Genomic DNA, 6,000 nt, shown 5'->3' with positions numbered 1-6,000 from the left:
AGGTAACATGAAATCATGTCCACCATCTTATCTTCGTTGCTGGAAGCCATCATGATTGTATCGTCGGCTACAGTGCGCTGACGCCATGTTAGTTTAATTCTTATCCACCAGAGTGCAGTAATCATTTATTATTACTGTGACAACCACCATCTTGTAATTTGGATGCCATCTTGAAAATATGTAAATTTAATGCTAGAGATGTGGGAAAAAGTTCAAAATTCATTAAATAAATTGGCAATAAATATAATGATTGATTAGATCGATTCACGTCCTTGGTTCGAAACCACTAAGAGCAAAAAAACAAACAGATCCTTCCTCCACAGAAGTCACCTACAGACTGATCTACTGCCACCAATACCAAGGTATACAGGTATATATACCATCTTGTCTTCATCCACTGGAGACCACCATCTTGTTTTCGTCTGCTAGAGTGTGCTGATACCATGTTAGTATAAGATTCTGGTCACCATACCTTTGTCCTCAACTGTTGGCAGTGAACTTTGACCTTGACCTTGAAATTTGACCTTGACCTTGAAATTTGAGTATGACCTTGACCTTGAAATTTGACTTTGACATTGAAATTTGACTTTGTCCTTGTCGACCATCATGGATCCAACATTTTATGTTCAGTACATGCTACCAGGAGCTACCACCTGCTGGAGTACACCATCTTGTGTGTGTACTCGTCTTATAGAGTACATTTCCATATAGAGGACATGTCGTCGTACCAGTTGTCGATATATACCTTGTTATTGGTGATGAGAGGTCAGTCTAGGTGGCTTCTGTGTAGGTACGGTCTGTTGTTTTTTAATGTTTTGCTCTTACCGGTTTCGATCCAAGGACGGGAATCGATCAAATCAATCAGTATATTAACAAGTTTTTTTTTCATGAATTTTGAACTTTTTCATTAAAATCGAATAATAAATAAAGATTATCAAGATAGCGTCTGTAACGATAATTGATACAGTGTTGACATAATGCAAAATGTCGGGTGTTTCGTTATTTTTTTTATTGAGAATTTTTTAAATATATCGCCGGAAATCGAACCGAGGACAGAAATCGTTTAAATAACTAAACATTTGAAGTAGGCAATTTTTAAAATATTTTTTGGAATTTTTTCGAAATTTCGCACTACCTGCACTGGCTGCTCGACCAGATCTGAGCCGCGACCTTCGGCTGGATGTGCATGCGTTACTACGTGGATGTTGCACGTTAGTAGGGAGAGGTAGTTGGTCTGGTCTGAGAACAGGGGGGCGGGGTTATCATTACGTTGCCAAACATACCAACAGGTGGTTGCTCCACAGGCAGTCGTGTAGTCATATGGTGGTGTTATTATCGTCTGCTTGTTATGTCATATCCCTCTACTCTCCCCGGACCTAATGGCGGGAAGCATCTGCTGGTGACATCACAGTTGGTTCATAAGGTTGAAGGTAGATGTTGCTGATGGGAGTACTAGTGTTATTTTTAATAGTATAAATATTGATTGCGGTGGAACCAAGGGACGAAAGCATCTTTGAGATGGCAGATTTTGAAATATTGTTATGAATATTGCAGATACACATTGAAATTACGCATTGAAATTACGGATTTTCAAGATGGCGGGCGTAACGATAATTGCAACAGTTATGTCTTAGTACAAAATGGCAGTTCTGTCTTGTACAGGTGATGCTATTATTACTTCAAATAAAAATTACAAGTCCGAATAGGCATGTTATTTTTATATAAACCTTATTTAATTCTCAGTCTGGTAACTTTCTCGATGGTCGTGCGGTTAAAGGCGTATGTTTTTAAACCTAAAGATCAGAGCGGCAATATCTCGAATCACAGCACTTCCAATGTATATTCCATACAAAATTAAATTTAATATGTCGATAAGGACCATAATAGCTCTGGTAGGTAATGGAACATCGACCTTATGTGATGAGACAGAGTGACACTGGCGTTCTCTAGGAACAAACAGCAGAAAAAAAGTCGGCGGTATCCAAGATGGCGTCCTCCAGTGTAACAGAAAAAAAAATCAAGAGGGATGCTGGCGCTCTCTAGGAAAAAATAACAGAAACAAAGTCGATAATATCCAAGATGGTGGCTTCCAGCGGAACAGAAAAAAATCAATATGGCGGCCGTGACGAAAATTTCATCAAGCGTGAGAGGGGAGGCTCGATTTAAATATGGCGGATCCAAGATGGCGAATCCAAGATGGCCACCAAAGGTCAAGGTCAAAGTCATAGTCAAAGGTATAGGTCATCCAAGATGGCCGCCGTGACGTCATCGAAGATGTAGGTTCCAAGGCAGCAGAAACCGCCACAAACCACACCCAGAACCCAGAGCCCGGACATACTTTCCTATACTACTAAAGACCTTTGTTAACTTGAAAATCAGATCCGGACAGCTGAAATATCTTGCTGAATAGTTTCACGAATATATATTTTTTTATCAGCATCTTTTCTTTATCAATTCTGATTACAGTTGGAATATCATTTATTAAATATTAAAGAGTAGTTGAGATAAACTATTACTTTGCCGAACACCTAATACCATGAAATTGCATTTGCATATTTGACTGAAAAGCGTCTATTTGTAAGATAATTAAAAAAAAAATATATCACGCATTGCTATCGAGGTCTAAAATTGACAATTTTTTATAATAAGATTGGGTTGGAAAGTATCAAAGGCCATGCTCATGTTGAAATAAATAGAATATTTTATTTATATTTGGATGTTATAATGTCCCGCACGCGCGCGCGCGCGCACACACACACACACACACACACACAATACTGTATGTGTTAAAGACGCTCATCCTGGTTTGTCATTAATAATATTTTAAGGAATAAAATCATGTGCCTATAAATATTTTTTCCTCAAAAACGTTTAACATACTTCATAAAAATAGTTTGTGACTAAAATTTAACAGTCAATAATACGTCAGGAAAATATATACCGATAAATGTTTGAATACACAACATCGGTATACAACAACTCACTGACTGATACACACTTAATTCAAATATTTTATGTAAAAAAGCAAATTTTTTTTAATGTTTTGAATATTTGTTTGAGCTTTATTTATAACATGTTGGAATGATAATGCTACAGTTACTAAAAACTAAAACGCTACAAAACTAAAGAAAAATATTTTTGCAAAACTCCGTTCCCCCGGAGAAACCCCCGGAATGGTCACCGCATGGGGAGCCCAAGAAAAGAAACGGGCTCCCCATTTGGAAGCCACCTGGAAGGTTTATTTCTGTTCCACCCACCGTTTCTTTGGTAGCCTGACTTGTTACAAGGGATTGTATTCCTACCAGAGAAAATGCCACCATTTTGTCTGGGCAATCCGCCTTGGAGGAACCGGGGCGCGAACCCGGGTCCTACAAGTCACAAGGCAGGCGCTCTACCCCAGAACCAGAGTGGTAGAGCGGATGCTTGCAGTTTTCTTAACACTGAAATGATGCTATTCCACGAGTTTACTGTAGTTTCGTGTGTCCTTAACACGTGCAGTAACATCTAACCTCAGTGTTCTTATGTTGTTCGTTCAGCATGAATTATGTAAATTCATAACAGTGAAATATAATTTGTATAACTAGTCTGGAAATTTTTTAGTTGATTTTCTGCAAACAAACTTACAGTCCCGCTGTACAATAATTATATAGAACTACCTATAGACTAGAAAAAAATATGTAAGTTTACACTGTCGATGGTAAACATAATTTGAAATAAATGTTAATGAGATATTAAAAGAGTGTGTTTAGTTAAAATATGTGTGTGCTTACAAGCATGAAGTTATTGTATAAATATTTTATTTGTTTGGTTTTAAAGCCACAGAAAAGTTAACTTGTTTAGCTAATACTGGAAAGCTATTCAAACAATTGTTTACAAATAACTAAATATTGGAGGTACTGGGGAAACACGAAGCATAAATAGCAACACTATTTTTTTAGTGATACAGTTATTTTCATGTAAATGTACAAATAGGCCTATGTAAGTTTACATGGATATTTCTGTTCCATTTACACAGAAAATTTACTCAACGATGAAACTTAACATATAAAAATTGAATAAACAACGGCTATACAGAGATGCACAGGTGAACCCAGCGATGTGAAGAAACAGTGATAACAGCACAGACGAACACAGGAAGTAACAGTTGAGCGAAAAAACAGATATTTTGATAAACACAACGATGATAGCGCAGACTAACTCAGTATATGATTCCTAAGAGAACAGTTGCGGCGTTTCGGGAAAGAGAACTATTCCCTTCTTAAGGCACAAACAGACTGAGGTTTGTCATGACATATAGTTTAATGAGTAATGGCGTATGCCCGAAACTACATCTTGAATTAATTTACCTATTATTTAAAATGTTGTTTGTCAGTGGAAATTTTATTTAATGAATTACACTGAATTTGTTGATATTCATATAGATACTGACTTTCTTTTAACAGATTTGTGTTTTATTTGTTTTATGTGTATATTTATTTACACTTCTGTTAACAAGACACAGGTGTTAGTGCAAGGATGCTTATTCAAAAGTGGAACCTGTTTCTGTAACAATAAGTGTTAAGAGCGTAGTAGAAAAAAAAAGGGGGGGGGGTAGTAGGGTTGCCAGATTTATTTAGACAAAGAATTTTATTTTACAAAAATTACAGTGCCAGGAATTCCAAAAAGTACTTAAGGGATCGTCAACTAACCCAAAAAATGTATTTTCATGCATTATCTTTGTAATAGAGTTTCCGGAGGAGGGACTGGCTTCTGCCCTCCCCTTCCACAAATACTGTCTACATCCATGGTAATTGTGTAAACAAAATCACATATAGTTACACGCACTAGAACACGATATATTCAAAATAAGTGAATTAAAATTTTGGAGACCGTAATTTTTGATAGTCGTACTTATAATATTAGATGTCAATAATTTTTCAAGACATGTGATGATAGCCTACATGGAGTACTATAGTCTCAAACTATGTATTTGTACTGTTATGCAATAATCGTACACTCACGTCTGTAGCATAAGGAATCACTACAAGGCAATCTGAAGATGAGAAAAGATACACTATCGACGTTTATGGACCGAGTCGTAAGACACTATATTCGTATTCCAGAGAACATAGGTTCAAATCCCGTCTGTTAATTGTCATATCATTTTGACGCGAAACGTCTTAAAAATCACAGCGAAACATATGGGTACCAAAAAAGTCTGACGAAAAGGTCTGTATCAATTTACTTTAACATTTTCCTAACTATATAGGCTTCGGCCTGAGACGCACTTAAGTCTTCCTTACCTAGACTTCCCAAATACACTTTAGGTTCGGAAAAAATTTTCTGTTTAGTGAAGCTCATGACTCAGATGTGATAACACGGTTATTTGCGTGATTGTGTTTAGAGATCCTACAACACTGGGCAATACAGATTGCACATTCACCAAAAAAACATTAATTTTTATATTATGCCTTCTGTTTTTTATTTATCATATCACAGGTGAATGTTAAACAGAATTTCCGTCGAATATTAATTGAAATGCTAACATTTAGTGTCTGGTTTGAATTAAAATTTTTAGTAAGTAGTCAATTTCTCGTTTTTATTGTTTTTATTTTAAACCATTACACTAAAAGCGACTCGCTGACATTGAAGTTTCACGTGAAACCAACACCTTTGAGTCTCGATACAGCCCCACAGATTTTTTTTTCTAGAAAATTGGTAGGATGGTTCCGTAATGTAGGACATGGCTAATTCCTTTCACATTGTCGTTCTACTGTGGCGTTGTGTTATTTTCCGTCTCCATTGACCTCGCTATTAATATGTTTACGGACAAGCAAGCATTTCAGAAGAAGAAGAAAAATAATATCGGAAATAGGCTATTCCCCTGGTAAACATACATAAAAATGATTTCAAGGCTTTCATAAATTTTGAGTGTGAGTGGCTCTCTAATGTATATTTGGCAATCGCACACACGAAACAAGAAAAGCGCTAGTGGAAAAAATTTTACATTGGAAAGAGTGA

Source organism: Bacillus rossius, chromosome 15 (genome assembly GCF_032445375.1).
Source record: "Bacillus rossius redtenbacheri isolate Brsri chromosome 15, Brsri_v3, whole genome shotgun sequence".
Taxonomy (NCBI): Eukaryota; Metazoa; Arthropoda; class Insecta; order Phasmatodea; family Bacillidae; genus Bacillus; species Bacillus rossius.
Note: the sequence above shows the minus strand (reverse complement) of the source record.